The sequence below is a fragment of the Herpailurus yagouaroundi genome, unplaced genomic scaffold (assembly GCF_014898765.1).
Source record: "Herpailurus yagouaroundi ecotype Mexico unplaced genomic scaffold, PumYag 67690, whole genome shotgun sequence".
In the NCBI taxonomy this organism is placed as follows: domain Eukaryota; kingdom Metazoa; phylum Chordata; class Mammalia; order Carnivora; family Felidae; genus Herpailurus; species Herpailurus yagouaroundi.
This window is the reverse complement of record NW_024420490.1, coordinates 354426-374253: the sequence shown is the minus strand read 5'-3', so window position 1 is coordinate 374253 and position 19828 is coordinate 354426. Positions and strand designations below refer to the sequence as shown.

The 19828-nt window shown below is 41.1% G+C and overlaps 1 long non-coding RNA gene across 1 annotated transcript in view; it reads left to right on the top strand.

Moving 5' to 3' along the window:
• The first annotated feature begins 6300 nt into the window (after positions 1 to 6300).
• Positions 6301 to 19828, top strand: part of LOC121025677 (uncharacterized) — a 93681-nt gene continuing 80153 nt past the window's right edge. Inside the window, exons 1-2 of the long non-coding RNA XR_005788126.1 lie at positions 6301 to 6413; positions 13707 to 13760. This is a non-coding gene — a long non-coding RNA (uncharacterized LOC121025677). The remainder of the gene's footprint in view (positions 6414 to 13706; positions 13761 to 19828) is intronic.

Below are 19828 nucleotides of genomic sequence, written 5' to 3'. Positions count from 1 at the left end.
ATCAATGTTGGCATGTTTTCGTTACATTTCTTCTCCCCGACCTCGCTCACCCCTGTACTTACATCACCATAGAGGTCCACCATCCAGAAAGCCTTTCTTGACTTCCAGTTAATAGAGCAATTGAAACCTCATGGTAGAAGCTTATTCTACATGGAATTTTGATGATGTTTCTTTATGATATCTAAAAGTTTGTTATGGACCATTTCCATTGCAAAAATACAGGGGCTTGGCTTAATAGATATTTTGAAAACATGGTAGAAGGTTTCAGAATAGTGGGAAGTGAAAGGCATTATTTTGTGAACTTTCCTGACAGGCTTTGGATTCACAACAGTGGTACCTATCACATGTTTCCTGGGCTCTTTTGAGACCAAATGGTAGGAACATTTTCCCTTTTGCTTTTGCCTCTACCTGGACTAAATCTGATTTTTCTGTTTTGGGTAAGAGTAACAATAAAATCTGAAAAGCCTGTCTATCTTGAAGACAAGTCTAGACAAGTGATTAGGTTAAATGCCCCAAACATTTCACAATGGTAATATAAGGTGACATATTAGAGAGGCATAAAGAATAATCCTATTATATTTACATGCAGACATTGCCCTTGGGGCTGGCTTAATTAGTCCCGTTAATCACCATGGCCCTTTCAGCGCTAAGCTGGTGAAAAGCTAAACCTGATTAATATTCTCTATGGCCAAGCACAGTTTCGACTGTAGCAGTGCCTAAGCTCACAGCTGTCAGGGAAATATTGCTGCATTAATTTTCCTTTCCTTCCATTATCTCTGCCCCATTCTCCCCTTCCCAGGTTACCAGCATATTAGCAACTTGAGGTGTTTTTGATATTCACCCTTGTGCATATCATTCCTCTTTACACTTGATTAGTAGTCTGTTGTGCAAATAAATACAATTTTTTTTACCCATTCTCCTGTTGATGAACATTTGGTTGTTTCCACTTAAAGCTATCGTGAATAAAACTGCTATGAACGTTCTTGAACAAGTTATTTTGTGAACACATTTTCATTTCTTTTGAGTAGATACCTACAACCAGGATTGCTGGGTCATAGGGTAGGTACACATTTTACTTCAACATGGATGTAATTTGTATTTTCCTGATAACTAAAGATGTGGATCAAGTTTTCATATGCTTATTGGCCACTTGAATATCTTTTTTGTGTGTGAATTGTCTGTTTAAATCTTTAGCCTGTTATTATTTCATTGTTCGTCTTCTTATTTTTGAGTTATAAGAGCTCTTTGTAGATCTTGGATGTTAGTATTTTATCCGATAGGTGCTCTGTAAATCTATTTCCCCAGTCTATGGCTTGTCTATTCATTTTCTAAACATTGTCTCCAGATAAACAGGAGGTTATAAGTTTGTTGAAGTCCAACTTACCAATTTCTTTTCTGTTATGGTTTGTGCTTTTTGTGTCCTGTCTGAGAAATCTTTGCCTATCCCAACATCACAGATATATTCTGATGCTATTTTATGCTAGCAGCTCTACTGCTTTAACTTTTATGTTTGAGTCTGTGATCTATCTTGAATTAACTTTATGTTATATGCTATCGTGGTGTATGATATGATATAGTATGTGGTGTGATATAGTAGTCAAATGTTATTTCTTCTCACGTGGATAACCAATTTTTCCAGAACCATGTGTTGAAAAGACCATTCTTTCCCCCTTTGAAATACCTTTGCCAAAAGTCATTTGACCATAGAGTGTGGTTCCGTTCATGAACTCTGTGATCTGATCCATTGATTTTTGTTTTTATGCCTATTAATACCACAGACTCTTCATTACTGTTGACTTGTAGTAATTCTTAGAATCAGGAAATGCGAATCCTCCAAATTTGTTGCTCTTTTTAAAGATCCTTTGACCAAACCCGATCTTTTACATTTGAATACATATTTTAGAGTCAACTTGGCAATTCTTAGATAGAAACCTGCTAGGATTTTGACTGGGATTGCATTGATTATATAGATAAAATTAGGGAGAATTAAAACCTTCGCAATATTGATTCTTCCAGTCCATGAAATATATACTAGTATTTTTACCCTAAGTAACCAATTATCTTTTAAATACATTAATAATTTTTTAAAGTCTTTCATATTTACTAACATATTTTTCATTTCTGCCACTCCTCATCACTTTAGGTGGATTTGAATTTTTATCTGTACTTCGTTTCTTTTTAGCTTTAAGAATTTTTATAGTGCAGGTCTACTATCATGAACTGTTTTAACTTTTATTATCTGAAAATATTCTTATGTTTTGTTCTTTCATAAAATAAAGTATCTCTGGATATTAAATTTTCAGTTAAAAGTTTTGGTTTTTGACACTTTATAATGTCATTCCATTGTCTCTGCCTTGCATCCTCTGTGATAAGGTATCAGTCATTGCTTTTATTATTGTTCCCATGTGTGTAATGTGTCTTTTATCTCTGGCTGATTTTTAAGTTTGCTCCTTATCTTTGGTCCTCAGAATTGTGATTAAAATTTGCCTGCGGGCACCTGGGTGGCTCATACTCATGATTTCGGCTTAAGTCATTATCTCACATCCTGCAGTTGCCTACCCCTACCACCCCCCACATCCCCACATCCATCCAGGCTCAGCATGGAGCCTGCTTGGGATTCTCTCTCTCCCTCTCACTATGGCCCTCCCCTGCCTGCACTCTCTCTCTCTCAAAATACATAAACAAACATTTTTTTTAATAAATAGATAGATAGATAGATAGATAGATAGAAAGAAGTTGCCTGGATACACTTTTCTTTGTGTTTATCATAAGACTTTTTTGAGCTCCTTGGATTTGTGAGTTGATATTTTTCAACAAGTTTGAAATACGGGGGGCAATTATTTCCTCAAATATATGTTCTGCCCCAATTACTCTCTCTTCTCTCTCTCTTTTTTTTTTTAATCGAAACTACTTATTGTTATACCCCCTGGTATTGTGCAACAGGTGTTTTATTTTTTGGTTTTATTTTTCTTTTGGTCCTTCAACTTGGATAGTTTCTACTGCCATGTTTACAAAAGCATTGATTTTTTTTCTTCTCCAGTGTCCAATCTGCTGTTAAACCCTTCCAGTAAAATTTTAATTTCAGATCTTGTACATCTGCTGTTCCTGTTTCATTTCATTTCATTTATTATAGTTTGATCTATAAACAGATTCCCCACATGTTCTCTCACTGTGGCCATTTTTCCTTAATATTTATATTGGTAATAGCTATTTTCTAACCCTTACCCACTAATTCCAGTACCTGTGTGATCTCTGAATTTGTCATCTGCTTATATTTCAGATTTCTCTGTTCATTCACACATATTGTAACTTTTTTAAAACTTATACTTGGCATCATGAATGTTGTGGGGTTTTGTTTTGTTTTGTTTTGTTTTGTTTTGTTTTGTTTTGGCCTGGATTTGGTTGTCTTCCTAGAAAGAGTGTTGGATTTTATTTTGGCTGGCAGATAAGTTTTGGTAGATCAGCTCGAACTTTTTGAAGCTTGGCTTTAGAGCCCTTCCTCTAGGACTATAGTGCCCTCTCCCTAGGCATGGTCTTCCTAGGGTCTCAACTAAATGACCAAAGTATTAAGCAAAATCTCTTCATTTTTGCCAATTGAACCACCTGTGTCTCTTTTATCTTCCATATTCCCTGCAGCTGTTCTCCACTAGACCTCATAGAGTTTGCCCTATGCCTGTACAGCTTGTATTTGACCAAAGATTCAAGGAGTCACCTGTGCAGATGTGTGAAACTCCTGTTCTGCCCAGGTCCCTCTCCACAGTAAATTCTGGCCAACTCAGCAATCTGGATCTAAGCAGAGCAAGACTGCTATTCTGTTTGGGTACTGTTTGGGTACACCTCTGGCTGTAGTCTAGAAAGTTCACCAAAGCAGAAAGTGGAGTAAATATGGAGCCTACCTTGTATATCTCCTCTCCAAGATCAAAACCCTGTTTTGCCTACTGACTTAAATCAGTTGCTTCATTTATTTTGTCTAGTTTGATGGTTGTTTATGATAGAAAGGCAAATCAGGTAGCCATAATTGTGCCATGATCAGAACCAGAGTCTTTAATCTTCTATGCTTTAATATTGTCAAAGGTTTCTTTGAGGATGCATTTGAAGGTTCTTGCTAATCAATTCTTGTATCGTTAATGTGGTTGGCCTCTCCCATGTATTTTGGATTATAGACACCTTTGAGAATCTAATGCAAGTTCAGGGAACTTTCTTCAGTAGAAAAAAAAAAAAGTACGTGGTCCCATTTTGTAGGCAGTTCCAGAGATTTCATTGATCCCCCCCAAAGCCCAACTGTTAAGCACTGCTATCAACAGACTGAGATTTAAGAATCCCTCGTCAATATGCTTTCTACAGCCGTAAATATGTGGCTGTTCTGTTTTGTTTGCAAAAATGAAAATAAGCTGATAATAGCCAACATAGAAAGTTAGGATAAATTTTACAGAAAGTAAATAGTTTCGGATACTGGAACAAATATATATTTCTTTATATACCTCAACAAGTTTATGATTCACTTTCTGAACTTAGGAAAAGGTTTAAGATCTTTCAAAGTCTTTTCTTAAGTGAGCCTAAACTGTATATCTACCACATTGTGGCTTCAGTTACACTTATCTTGTGAAAATTGATCCAACTGATTGTTGTATGGAAATCAGTTGGAGTTTTTTGGTAAAAAACGGTTCGTCATTACGTAGTTAACCAATTTAATTATGTGCTTGTGGGTTCTTCTGTGATTAATAAAGGGAAATGCACCAATAAGGTCCAGTTCAAAACCATACAAGAGGCATTCACCTTATCTTCACATCAGTTTCTTCAGAAGCTGACTCTGAGATAAGAACTCAAATACAAGAAATGTATTTTTTAATGTTTATTCATTTATTTTTGAGAGAGAGTGAGCGTGCATGCATGTGAGCAGGGGAGGGGCAGAGAGAAGGAGAGAGAGAACCCCAAGCAGGCTCTGTGACATCAGTGCTGAACTCAGTGTGGGGCATAAACCCACGAACCATGAGATCATGACCCGAGCCAAAATCAAGAGTCAGACACTCAACTGACTGAGCCACCCAGGTGCCCCAAGAAATGTATTTTGGAGGTAATCTCAGGGAACATTTGAGGGGCATAGGGAAGTGAGATGGGATAGGGAAGAAAGCCAAGGAAGGGACTGTGGTGAGGCAGGTTACTACTTTGGAAAACTAGAGTTTAATCCCACTGGAAATCTCTGGGGGCCAGTGTAAAACACACTCCTTACAAACCTCATATCCAAGGGGGAAGAGACCTGGGTTATCTGTCCACCAATTCCCACTAGATATTGGTTGAGGGCTGCACCCAGAGAGTGTCGATTATCTGGCATGTCAGGCCTACTGTATGTGGGTGGACGGAAAGGATTTGGTGGCTAGAGAGATCCTTGAAAGATCACAGGTGCTGGCAGTTGAACTCAAGCTGTCACATATACATCAGCGCTGAGGGAATATGGGTAGGGCACAAACAGCAGCTGCTATTTCCTTCAAGCCAAAATAGTAACTAGCACTGATGACACTTAGAGTAAATAGCCATGTTTTCCCCCATTTTATAGTTTTATTTTGTTCTGCAGGATGATGGATGCCTCCCTTGGAGCCCCCAAGACTTGGTATCTGTCAAACAGCATTCACTCCCTAATATTTATCATATTCAGAAAATAATGTTCAAATTTGCTGATTTGCTTTGGTTTGTATATTACTTCCCTCTGGCTACGGTAGCTACAGCATCATCAGAACATGTTTTAATAATAAACAAATAAAAGTCCCTGCCAAATGTAATTAATTTTCTCTCATATAAATTTGTTTTCTGGTGTGATGTCACCACAGGATTCTACATGACAAGGAAAATGGATGTAGTCTTTGTGGTGACTGATTTAGTTCATCGTCTAAATTGGAATCTAGAGTAACTTCAGGGGGAAAACATTTTCTTGGTATGCTTTGCTTCCTTTGAAATAGCTACGTAATCATGGTTCCTACTGTTTTCAGTGCCAGCTTCTGTCCTAAGTCCTTTGTGTGTATTGATTCATTTAGGATTCATACAGCCCTAGGAGGTATGTACTATCATCAGTCATATATTATAACTAAAGACAAGGAGGCAGATAAAAATAACTTTCCTTACCTAGTAAAGTCACAACAATGTTAATTAGAAACTTCTAGAATTAAAACCCCTCCTAACAACCGCGAGCGCATTGTTTCCCGTCTGCATCTCAACCACCACGAAGGAACTTCATCAGCCAGCAATGTAAATCCAGAGTCTATTTCTTCTTCTCAAACTTTTGCCAAACTTGGATTCCAGCTGGGCTTTGCCTGAACTCCCCCTGAAGAAAGAGGCCACTTCAGAATCTTGATGTACCTCATGGTGGAGGCTGCTCCGGAAGATATTTAGCAAACCAAAGCAATGTGCTCCAAACAGAGGTAAATAAACTTTTTCTATAAAGGACCAGATAATAAATATTTTCAACTTGACCAGCCATCGATAGCCCCTGAACAGTAGACAATGCATAAATAACTGAGCATGGCTGTGTGCCATGCCAAATAAAACCTTATTTATAAACACCAGCAAGCAGCAAGTTGGAGTTTGCTCACAGGCTGTTTGCCAGCCCCTGCTCTAGAGCTATATGGAGTGCAATTACGTTCCCCATCATCATCTGCCTTGAGTTCCACTTTCAAAAAACATTTGCATATGTAAAGCCATTATTACCCAATTTGTAGGAAAAACTCATGTGAAGTGAAGGCTAGAAGGGACTTGGGGAGATTTTCCCACTTGATTTGGTTTCAACGTAAAGGCTTCTTTTAGTGCCCCTGAGCTTGGTTTATAAATGTTTGCTAGCGAAGGGTAGATTGCAAGAACTGGAGAGAGGATGTTCAGGGAGAAACAAGTGTTTCCCTTGTTAAAATTAGACAATAGCCTCACAAAGTTCGTTAGAGTTCTTCAAATTAATTAAATAGGGAAACGAGTGTTAAAGCATTAGAAGCGCGTAAGAACGATAATAGAACAACCTTTACTTTTTCAGGCAGGGTAAAAAAGGAAAAGAATTCCATTCATAACAATTTAATGTTTATTCACAGTTCTTACAATAAAATCAAGTGAATATATGGTCGCTATTGGGAGGTAACCAAGTGACATAAGTATGCCTAATTTGGGAGATATTTTATTCTCTGGGAAACAACTTCGATGGGGAGAAAAATTGACTTGATTATATGTAAGAAGTTATCATTGCAGCATCCTAAACTAAAAGAGACCCTAGACATTAGCTTTCATTTCACAAATAGGAATCTGAGGCTCAGGGGGTTCAATGTAAAGCCAAAGGTCATCCAATTAGAAGTGAAGCTGGGATGGAACCCACATGCACTGATGAAAGCCATGTTCCAATTTTAAAGTTTTTTGTTTTTTGTTTTGTTTTTTTTTTGAGAGAGAGAGAGAGCACGCATGCATGTACACAAGCTGGGGATGTGCAGAGAGAGAGGGAGAGAGAATCCCAAGCAGGCTTCACATGTGAGCACAGAGCCTGAGCTGGGGCTCAAACACATGAACCACGAGATCATGACCTGAGCCCAAACCAACTTCACATATCAGCGCAGAGCCTGAGTTGGGGCTCAAACACATGAACCATGAGATCATGAACTGAGGCAAACCAAGAGTCAGTCACTCAACCAACTGAGCCACCCAGGCGCCCCCCATGTTCCAATTTTCGAGCCAGAAGGGTTCAATCCCAGCTCTGCTGCTTAAAACTTTCTAACTTTTAGGAAGTCTCTTAGAATTTCTGCGTTCTCCTTTGTATTTTCTGCAACTGGGAATGACCAGTCAAGGTTTTGCAATGGTTAAATGAAATATCAGGTAGAAAGTCCCAGGCACTTAGTAGTTACCCAATAAATGATATCTATAATAGTCATCGGATAAGTATTTGTTGGGAACTTACCATCTGGTAAGCACTACCTCAGGGAATGGGGGTGCAAAGACAAATAAGACAAAACCCTCAGCCTAGAAATGCTCATAGGAAACAGACACACGAACAGATCATTTGTAACATAGTCTGTTTTAAGTGCTATAACTGGTAAGCACAAAGGCCAGGAGAATATGGAAGATGGAGCATTGAGGACTGTGCTATCCAACCCAGCATCTGTTAGGTACATGTATCAATGGAGCCCTTGAAATATGGCTAATCCAAATTGAGATGTGCTGGAAATGTAAAATACACACAAGACTTTTAAGACATAGGACGTGAAAAAAGAAAAGAAAATACCTCATAAATAACTTTCTATATTCAGTATATGTTGTAATGAAATGTTTAGATAAATAAGGCAAAATCATATCTCTCAAGCATTATATATATTTGGCAGCACGTAAGCAGAGGAGGGGCAGAGAGAGGGGGACAGAGGATCCGAAGCAGGCAAGCCCAGTGTGAGGCTCGAACTCATGAACCACGCGATCGTGACCTGAGCCCAAGTCGGACACTCAACCAAGTGTGAGCCATCCAGGTGCCCCTGTCTTTCAAGCATTCTAAGTCTGGTAAAGAAGACAGACAATTGCTATATTGCAATACAGGCAAAACAGTATTGGGGAAATCCACACGGAGAAAGCATGCGTGATAAGACTTCGGACTTAGATCTGAAAGCTGAGCGGTTCTCTGGGGTGAAGGAGGGAGGAAAAGCGGCCAGCCATCCCAGTGGGAAAGGTGGGAGGAAACACACGACAGTGTTCTGGAAGCAACAAGCGGTCGTTTCTTCTGCCAGTTTTCTAAGATGTCCTTAAACCCTATCTGAAGAATTTAGAGCCGTTTGCAAGTCGCTTCCATAGTTTCGTTACTCAAGCAACATTTATTCGGCATCAGATAATATCATAGTAGCTAATATGTACTCGTTTCTTATAATGTGCCAAATACCGAGTGCTTTTCATTTAATCCTCAAAGTAACCCATGAGATAGGAAACCTTATCCCCCTATTTTATAGCTAAGGAAACTGAGGCCTACAAGGATTCAGTCACTTGCCTGAGATCATACAGTTAGGAAAAGGCAGAGCCTGCCTTGGATTACAGGTCTGACACCCGGTCCCCGATTCTGTGCCCTCAATTCCGTCAGGGTGCTGCCTCCCCACCTAGTCTGTATCCTCCTGGGAGGATTTGAGCAGGAAAAAAGCAGAAAGTTCACAGCATAGCCAGAGGGAACAGCTCCATTTGTGGCCACCCGGGATGTGACTGCCAGCCCTCATCCTAAAACCAGCCCTGTGTAAAGCACATTTTGAAAGCGCAGAAGACTCAACCGAGAACTTTCTGTGGAGACAGAGTAACCAGAAGTGGTCCTGAAGGGTAGAACTCCGGAGAGCAGGCAACAGAAGCAGTCGGAAACTGCCCCTGGGAGAGCTGCCTCCGCCAGGAGGTGTGCCTGGAAGCTGCTGTGAACAGACAGGCAGGCAGCCACGATCCCCAGAAATGGCTGCTGAGGCTGCTACTAGAAGGGCAGGCCAGGGAGATGTTGTAACCAAAGGTTTCTTGACCTCTGCCATCTCAGAGAAAACTCTCTGGACATCAAGGCAATCGACTCCATTGATCTTTTAGTAGCCTACTTCCTAAAGATATGGTATAAAATTGCCTACCTATAGATCTGCTGAGGTTGGTCCCCAGAACTTCTGAGTAGGGGGTTTTAGGCCAGCAATATGGAAAAAGAGAAAAGGGGAGTGTTGTGTTGGAGAAAGAGAAACTAGGACCCAGCTAGTAAGTTTCTGGTGGAGGTTAAGCCTTTGGATGAAAATACATGGTTGCATATATATGGCATATATAAAAATAACATATTCTATAGGATTAACCTAAATAAGTAAATTTATACTTTATGTCAGTTTTTTTTAGTTTATTTATTTATTTTGAGAGAGAGAGCAAGCAGGGGAGGGGCAGAGAGAGAGAGAGAGAGAGAGAGAGAGAGAGAGAATCCCAAGCAGGCTCCGCCCTGTCAGCACAGATCGCCACTCGGGGCTCCATCTCACAAACCGTGAGATCATGACCTGAGCCGAAATCAAGAGTTGGATGCTTGACCAGCTGAGCCACCCAGGTGCCCCCATGCAAGTTTTCACTTTTAAATATAGATAACTCCTGGAATCAAGGATTTCTGATAACAAATGGTGATCAAAAAGATTTGAGTCACGTTGGGAATCAGATTCTCGGACAAAAGTTTGGTATATTTGACAACACTTGTGCCTCGGCTGTAGACAGTGTGTAGGCTGGCTGGCACAAATTCCACTCTTTTCTACCCGATAGCTATGCAACCATTAATCACGACTCCTCACTTCTCTGAGAGCAGAGATTTGGTCTTGTCATGTTCTCTTACTGAATCTCCAGTGCCTGGAATATGCCTACCGCATAGTCATTACTCAATAAAAATCTGTTCAGCTAAACTGAATTGAATAGCATCATAAGAATGATTCTTGTCAAATATTTATTAGACATTCTGCATTGCGTGGTGCACTTGATGTTCAGAACTAATGTAAAAGAAGTCCAGCAGACTTTTCTCCAGAGTCTACAAGGAACCCTTACAAGTTGATAATGAGACAAACAACCCAACTAAAACATTGGCAAGAGATCTGAATGGACATGTTACTGAAGACAATATACACATGAATACGAAGCACGTGAAAAGATGCTCAACATTGGTCACTAGGGAAATGCAAATTCAGTTCAAACCACAATGAGATACCACTGCATACTCCCTACAATGGCTGGAACAGCTGTCATCAATACAACAGACAAGAAGGGTGAAGAAACAGGAACTCTCATGCGCTGCTGATAGGAATGTAAAATAACACTGCCATTTTGGAAAATAACTTGGTAGTATTTTAAAAAGTGACACATAAATTTACCATGCACCCCAGTACTTCCATTCCTAGGTATCTACCCAAGAGAAGCCAATATATATGTCTACACAATATGTCCACTTGCCTACTTTGAGGGATATAAGAACCTCATTGATAGTTGAATCTACTGTTGCTTAGCTAAGGTCAGTAATTTTTCCCAAGGTCAGAGAGTCTGTCAAGAGTAGAGCTAATATTTAGGGGCGCCTGGGTGGCTCAGTCAGTTAAGCATCTGACTTTTGGTTTCAGCCCAGGTCACAATCTCACAGTTTTGGGAGTTTGAGCCACTCCTCAGGCTCTGCCCTCCTGAGTGCAGAGCCTGCTTAGGATTCTCTCTCTCTCCATCTCTCTCCACCCCTCCCCCACTCATGCTGTCTCTGTCTCAAAATAAATAAAATTTAAAAAAAAGAAAGAGTAGAGCCAATATTTTAAGACAACCTTCTCACTGCATCACACTGTTGCCCAGATGTGTACAGATTTTGTAAGTACTTTTTGTTGTTAAAAATAAAACGTATTAAAAACTGACAGCAATACAGACGGGATAAAACACTGTAAATGTGGTCTTTTATTCTGTAAAGTTCTATAGTGAGACAGTTTTGGTAACCTTTCTATATTTCCATTTCCTTATCTGCAAAATGAAGATATTAATAGCAACTAATTCATAAAATTATTTTTGAAGTAATGAATGAGGCGATACAAGATACAATGTCCCACCGATAGAAATGCTCAATGCTTGTTATCTATCATCCCCAGTGTTGATATTAGAATAGCCACGTTTCATCATTTCTCCATGGAAGTTGAGGAAAAGACAACAAGCATCAGCTAATTTATGGGGAATCTTCTCAAGAATATGTTGCATATTTAGCTTCAGGAATCATGGAAAAGTCCTAATGGATGCTTTGATTATCTCACTTTGGGAACAGGAAAACTGCAAACATGCTGACTACGCTTGGGCTAGGAATGTACTCTTTTGAATACATTAATTTGAGATTATGTTGTATTAGTCAGCATAATGTGGTCACAAAAATGATTTACTTCCCAGCATTGCTAAATTTGTCGTCTTAAGCAAGATAAAGCCGTTAAGCAACAGTAATTACAGCCTGAGTTCTCTCAAGTGGAGTCTACGGAAAGTGAACCAATGGGAAATAAGCTGTTGATCTGATTTAATAGTCATGGCGAAGAGGGGGCAACATTACGAGAGAGATCAGCCCTGTTAGAGGCCGAGACCGGATGTGACCTGTGGGATGTGACCTGTTTGTGTAAATGATGCTCTGTCCTCGAGGCTGGGTCACCCAGATGCGGACAAAAGAGTTGTCACCACCATGCCCATTGCCAGCCACATCCGTCCAGAAAGAACAGACCAGAATAGCGCTGGACCTTGGGATCAAAACTGGCGAAATGGGAGTGTATTAGTTCACTAGGGCTGTCATAACAAAATTCCGCAGACTGGGTGGCCTCAACCATAGAAATTTATTTTCCTTGCACTTCCGGAGACTAGAAATACCAAATCAAGGTGCTGACAGAGTTGGTTTCAGCTGAGGCCTCTCTCCTTGGCTTGCAGGTGACGACCCCTTGCAGCCTCTCCACATGGTTGTCCTGTGGGTGTTCGTCCCTGATGTCTCTCCGTGTCCCAGTTTCCTTTTCATTGAAAAACACCAGTCAGACTGGATTAGGACCGATCCTAATGTTACTCATTTTAATTTACCCCTTTAAAGGTCTTGTCTCCAGGGGAGCCTGGGTGGCTCAGTCAGTTAAGCCTCCCATTGAGGCTCAGGTCATGATCTCACGGTTCGTGGGTTCGAGCCCCGCTTTAGGCTCTGTGCTGACGGCTCCGAGCCTGGAGCCTGCTTCGGATTCTGGGTCTTTCTCTCTCTCTCTGCCCCTCCTCTGCTCATACTCTGTGTCTCTCTCTCTCTCTCAAAAATAAACATTAAAAACAATGTTTTCTAAAAAGGTCCTGTCTCCAAATACAGCCACATTCTGAGGGATTCCTAGGCCAAAATATTAAATCTATAAAATATTTTTGTTTTCCTACTGAATTAAATTAGGCTTGTCAATTGCAAATGTGCTTTTCATGTGGAGATTGAACCCAAAGTATGGAGCTTGCTGTCTGGCTGTGTAGTTGATGGCTGTGTTCTCCATTAGATAGAACAGGAGGTGGCCAAAGGGTTAATTCTCTTCTAAAGTCATGTAAAAAGTTCAGAGAGAATGTCATAAAATATATTTCCTGTGAATCACTATCATTTCTGAAGGAAATGACTGTAACAGAAATCTGTGCTATGTTCTCAGCATTGCCTAAGAAAAACAATTGATAGAAAAAGACATATATATAAGTCTTTAAACCTTAACTTGCCCCCCAGCAGGACTGTAGGGAAGCAATGATATTCTGGGCCAAAGGCCCCAAGCCAATTGTGTTTAAAGAGGCACTTGAGGCTTCCCTTTGAAAAGCTGAGTGCCATCATTGGTCATTCTCTAGTTGAATGGACAAGGTACCCCAAGGCATCTCCCAAACACTTTTTCATTTATACTTTAAAGATAAAAGGCATCACTCCTTCTAACACATTAGACCAAGGATCTTGGACAAACAGCAGAGGACAGCAATAAGACTCATTTATCTATTTCTGGGTAGATAGAAGCTGGGTAACTGGCTTCACTGCATCCGCTTCCGGCTCCAGCAAAAGCTCCGCCTCCCCAAGAAATTAGAGGAACAATAACAACAACAACCATAATAATAAAAAGAGCTGCCGTTCACTGGGAGTTTATTAGGCACCAGATATGTTTTAGGTGCTTCATGTACATTAACTTATTGAATCATGATAGTAATCCTAGGAAGCCAGTTACCGGTAATAATATAACCTTCCCATTTTGCAGATGGGGAAAATGAGGACAGACAGGTGAAGTGCCTTGAACAAGATCACAGAACCGGTAAGTGATGTTGCTGGGAGTTGGACCCAGCCCGTACAGCTTTGGCATTCATTCGTGTGTAGGCTGCTCTCTACTGCCTTGCCAAAGCACTTTTCCACCTACCTGGACATCACCCCCAACAACAAACCTCAACCCCACCTTCTCTCACTTCTGCCCTCCTTAAGTGGCAAACAGATGATTCTCTAGACAGCTTCCTTGTGGGCTTTTTTTTAAATAGTATATGTGGATGCCAATCATATCACTTGAACACACAAATGTTGGCCCCATTTCCCTCTGTGTGATGTTTGTGTACGTGTCTCCCCCCAGCGCCCTTAAATCCCCTCTGAAAATACGGATAATTCAACAAAGTAAGCAACTATGTGTTGAGAGGAGGCTACTTTGACTGGCTTCACTTTCTGGGTTCACTCAAGTTCCAGTGCAGGCACTGTCTGGGCACTTAGTAGGGAGGGATAATGAAAAAAAACCACAAGCCTAGTCTCTGCAAAGAGCTGACCTTCTAATCACAATATTCCTTACTGCTGGCTGCACATTCAAATCACCTGGGGGAGCTTCAGCATGAATACCAGTGCCCTCAACCCACCCTACACCTTGCAAACCAGAATTTCTAGGGGCAAGGCCAAGACGTAGTAGTGTTTCTGGAGCTCTCCAGGTGACTCGGTAAGCAGACTGGGCCTGCCCATCACTGTGGAGAGACATACATGTAAATGTATGAGACCTTGTGGTTAGAGTAAGGTCAGAATGCTATAAATAGCAGGAAGAAACAACCACTGCTTCTGACTATAGACCCTACAGATGCCTTCACAGAGGAGAAGACACTGACCTGGTTTAATTGGATGAGCAAACGTTCACAGGGTAGAAGGGAAGGGGTCTTGGATATTCCAGGCAGATTGAAGAGAAAATGCAAAGATACAGAGTTAGGGAAAAGGAAGATGCATTTTGAGAAGAAATATGGTTTCCCATGGCTAAATAGTAGATGGATGTCAGCAGGGCAGGAATCAGATCACTAATGACCTTGAGTGGCATGCTGGGTGTTGTGCTTGAATCCTGCAAGTGAGGGTCCTAGGTGTAAACCAATACCCTTCTCCCCTTAGGTCATGTAAAAGAGGACTCAATATTTTTCTATAGGAATTTTACTGTAAAACTTAGGAAAAACAGAACCAAAATCAGAGAAAATCAAAGGCACAGAAATTAAATCATTATCCTATATAATTAACATATGGAACATACCTCTGTCATCCCTAAAAAAAAAAAACTCTTCAGGTAGGAGCCCTTATCAAGTAAGGACCGTCTTCCCTTCTATCTCATGAGCATCTCTTAGCTCGGGTCAACCTTCAGAAGGAAGAAGAAATTTTTTCATCTGATTTAAATTCTCCTGCCAAGAGGGAGATAATATCAGGAGTCTCCTATTTGTGGAATGTGGAATACTTTTAAATCTCTTTTATTTTTCAAGGACAGGAGATGGTCTGTATGTGGAGGTCCCATTTTTCCCTGTTCCCCAAGTGCTTTAATAAATCTCTCCATGGGAAATGTGCACTCTGTGAGATTCCAATTCTTAGAGTTTAACAAAGTGATGCGTGTCAAGTCAATCAGTAGTGTCACTTAGCTGTATGACTTCAAGTCATTTCACCTCTTGGAGTCCCACGTTTCTCCACTGCATCATGAGAAGCTCTGCTCAGTTCCCACCAGCTCTGAGATTCTGTGACTTCCATGGATTCTAAATTTTTTCCAGCCCTAAAGTTTGGTGATCAAAATCACTTCTGATGCTAACTCACCATGATTCATCTGACAGCCCATGAAAGCTATTTTACACCTTGACACCCACCCCCCCTCCCCAGAGAGAAATCAGCTTAAAATGTTTTTCTTTGACAAAAATGTGGGCTTAGTACTTAAAAATGCTGTCAGGTTGCATGCAGTTTGATGGAACTGCTTAAGAAATCTGTCAACAGCATACTGGGTTAAATTGTTGAGCAAGCGAACTGATCCTGTACTAATGTAGTTGGATATTTTCTGACAGCCTGCGATAGCTTCTTTAGGTCTTTATGTTCTGTCAACTCCTGGAGATAGCTTCTTAAAGAGGGGTGAGTCTTTATGTATTAAAGAATGTCAAATGTGGTTCCGTCACTTACATTTCAAGGGCATTCTACACAAGGCTGCCCTAGGTCTCTGTTGGAATGCCCAGAAAAGTTCTGCTACACCTTGCTCCAAAGAAAACGATTCTGTTTCTTCTCGGAAGACTAAGGTTCATTCTTGTTGGAATATTTCAGTTTTGCCAAAAAGGCTACAAGCCGTGGCTTTGGATACACAAAATTAAAGGAAACTGCTCAGTACCTATTTTGAGTGTCCCAGTCTCTTACCATGGGACTTCTTCATAGTGTACCTCCTCTATTCCAAGAACCAGCCCAACCACTTGCATTAACAGTTTCGAATTGAAACCCCAAAGACAAACTCAGATAGCTATGGGTCAGATTTTGCCCACACTCTGTAAGTGTTCAGCTATTATTGCTGCCGAAATGACATCATTACTATTATTCAATCTCATGTTCCCATTCCCTGTAACTCAAGGAATAGTGGGTGGACCAGCAGAATTGGCACCACTTGGAACCTTATGAAAAATAAAGAATTGAAAGGCCCACTCTAGGCCCGCTTAATCAGAATCTACTTTTTTTACAAGATAGCCAGGTGATTTGTAAGCACATTAAACTTTAAGAAACACTCATTTGGAGTATATAGACTTTGGAGTCAGACTAGCTGTGTGACTAGGCAATGAAAATAAAACCTGATATTTACTCAGGACTTAGTGGTGCCAGAACTGTGCCCAACTCATCCTGATTAACGCCTCTGAGCCCCTGTTTTTCCATAGAATGAAAGACAAAGATAAAGATATTTCCCTCATATGGCAAATGGTATCGACAAACTGCTCCCTCCTAAAACCCAGCATCACCCTTGATCCCTCCCTTTTACCCCGCTTTCATCCAGTCCTGACTGCCCTGCCTCCAAACTCTCTCAAGTCCATCTATTTCTCTCCATCTGCACAGCCAACAGCTTAATCTTAATAATCATTTCCCTTGTCTGGACCCCTGCGGTAGCCTCTTGACTATGGTAGCCTCGCCATCAACTGTCCATCTCAATTCCATCCATTCTTCCCATAAACATTAAAATATATAGGATTGAAAACCTTAAACATAAGATGCCATAGAACTAACCTATAATAAAAGCTGATTTATAAGACGTCATAATTTCCAAGCGTAAGCAAAGTGACCTGGGTGTGACTTCAAAGAGGCACATTTGGTGCAGGTCTCATGGCTTCTAGGAAAGGGGAGCCCAAAGTGGGAAAATCTGTATATGTAACTATGGCCTCTCCAGGGAAGACGAGACTCTTATCACACCTGGACATGAGAGATCTCTCTCTCCCTCATCCTCTCCCTCTCTCCTTTGTAAATCTACTGTACAATGAGAGTGGACATGGACGCAGAAAGCCAGCTCTCAGACCAAGCAGTTGCCTCCTGGAGGCTGATATTTTTGCTACCAAGGCTGCCTTTTGAGAATCATTCAGACTCCCATGAAAATTCTCCAAAAGGAGAAAATGCACGGATAATCATCCTGTCTACCTATCAGTCTTGCTTCTTAGTATATGAATAAATTTGCATTGTTTAATGCATCTGTCCTTTGTGAGGTCGTCACCCCAACCGCAAATACTTCTGAGTAGACTAAATCATGTTCTTAGTATCTATATTAATTCAGTTGCATAAGAAACCACCTAGCCATGCAGTGGCTTAAAGGCACAGCTGTTTATTGATCTCATGATTCTGTGTGTCATCAATTTAGAGTGGGTTAAACTGGCTGGTGCTGCTGATTAGAGCTACCATGTTGACCTTGGTTGGGACTTACACATGTAGCAGTAACCACCTGCCAAGCTGACTGGGTGCTGACTATCAGTTTTTTTCCACATGGTGTCTCCTCCCCCGGTAGGCTAGCCTGGGCTTGCTGGCAAGATTCCAAGAGCGCTAAAAGGACAAGCCCCGATGCACCAGCACTGCTTTTCAAGTCTTTGCTCATGTCACAGACGCTACTGTCTCTTTGGCTAAAACAAGTCAAAAAGGCTAATCCCAGATGTGGCACGGCACTCCTAAAGGACATAGATACTGGCAGCCATGAACAAATTGAACTGTCCTTGCAATCAATTCACCAAGCATCCAAGGCCAATAGCCAGAACACAGTAATGATATCAAGGAACCACCATAATAAAATCAGGCAGCCTCAGACATGCTTGAGTCACTATCTGTTTACAGTACATCCAACAGTTGCAATATTCTACACCATTTCCTTGAAATAAGATCAAGCCATGTACATGAGAGACGAATTGAATTTAAAAAGCCCTTGGGGCGCCTGGGTGGCCCAGTCGGGTAAGCATCCAACTCTTGATTTCAGCTCTGGTCATAATCTCATGGTTCATGACGTTGAGCCCCACATCAGGCTGCACGTTGACGGCACAGAGCCTGCTTGGGTTTCTCCCCCCTCTCTCTGCCCCTCCCCTTCTCTCTAAATAAATAACAAATAAACAAACAAACTTAAAAAAAAAAAAGAAGCCCTTAATCCCTAGGAGGCACTGCCATCTCTGCCTGCCCTATATTTCTGTGTAACTACCAGGAATACAAAGTGTCAATGGCATGGCTCATATCCATGCTGTATTGTCAGGAATGGGAGCAGGCAGTGAGGAGCCAATTCTACCCTTTGGCATGTAAGGACTCTCAAGTTTCAGCATCCATAGGAGATGTCACATTTTTCTGACCTTTTATGAAATCTGACTCATTGTGCTATGCTACTAAAACAAAGAAGAGTAAGAAAGAAATCATGTATGTGTTTCCAAAATACAGTTGGTAAAGAGACCTCTTTGTACTAACAAAACTAAACTAAAAGCTCTCTAAAGCAATTAGATCAGAAGTCTATGGCATTTTTCAAACAGATGAACTCAATAAAACCTAGGTTGTCTTCCAGAACATTCTATGAGTATTGTGTGCCTGGGGAGTGCCTTGTGAGTTTTCTTCTCAGAGTCTTATACATGAGCTAGGACCTGAGCCCCCCTCTTTGGGTCATCACCTATCAAACTGTGTGGAATTTTTCACCTCTTGGTATTGAGCCATTAGCATGGGAAGAAGTAAGGACACTGGAATCTGATCTCTTAAATTTCTTTGTCCTTCCTTGGGTCTCCCTCCCAGAGCCAAAAGAACTTCCTGTCCCAGTGGAATAGAAGCATCTCTCCTTCATTTCCTCCTTTCATGTGTATGATCTTTGATTCCTCCCATTATTTCCCTGGCCATAAACCTTATGACTCATAAGATAGTGGCAGGGGAACAACACCTACAAAGAAATAAAAAAAAAAATCTATTGAGTTATCATTTTCAAAATCTTATCCTCATCTCCTTATTTCCGAAATTATATTTTTGCTCCAGCAGAAACGGAAATATTTTTCATGCACAACATAAAAGAAGTAGTGTTTGTGTAATAGCAATAATATCCCAAAACTTGGCATAGAGAGATAAGCCAGAAAGGGATTTGTGTTCGTCACAGTATCAGTCTTATATGCCTCTTGTCACCTCTCTCCTTTCTTTCCACTTACCTCCCGGCTATTAATAGATGCAGAGCTGTATAGTGGCAAGATGATGGTTGTGGTTAAGGAACAGGGTTCTGAACCCTAGATTTTCGGCTTAGTAATTGTATTATAGGGAGCGAATTCACCCCATGGCCCTGAGCCCCGGTTTCCCTTTTTGTGGCATGGAGATTAAAAACACCTTTCCTGGGGCGCCTGGGTGGCGCAGTCGGTTAAGCGTCCGACTTCAGCCAGGTCACGATCTCGCGGTCCGTGAGTTCGAGCCCCGCGTCGGGCTCTGGGCTGATGGCTCAGAGCCTGGAGCCTGTTTCCGATTCTGTGTCTCCCTCTCTCTCTGTCCCTCCCCCATTTGTGCTCTGTCTCTCTCTCAAAAATAAAATAAAAATATTTTTAAAAATAAATAAAATACAGGGGCGCCTGGGTGGCACAGTCGGTTAAGCGTCCGACTTCAGCCAGGTCA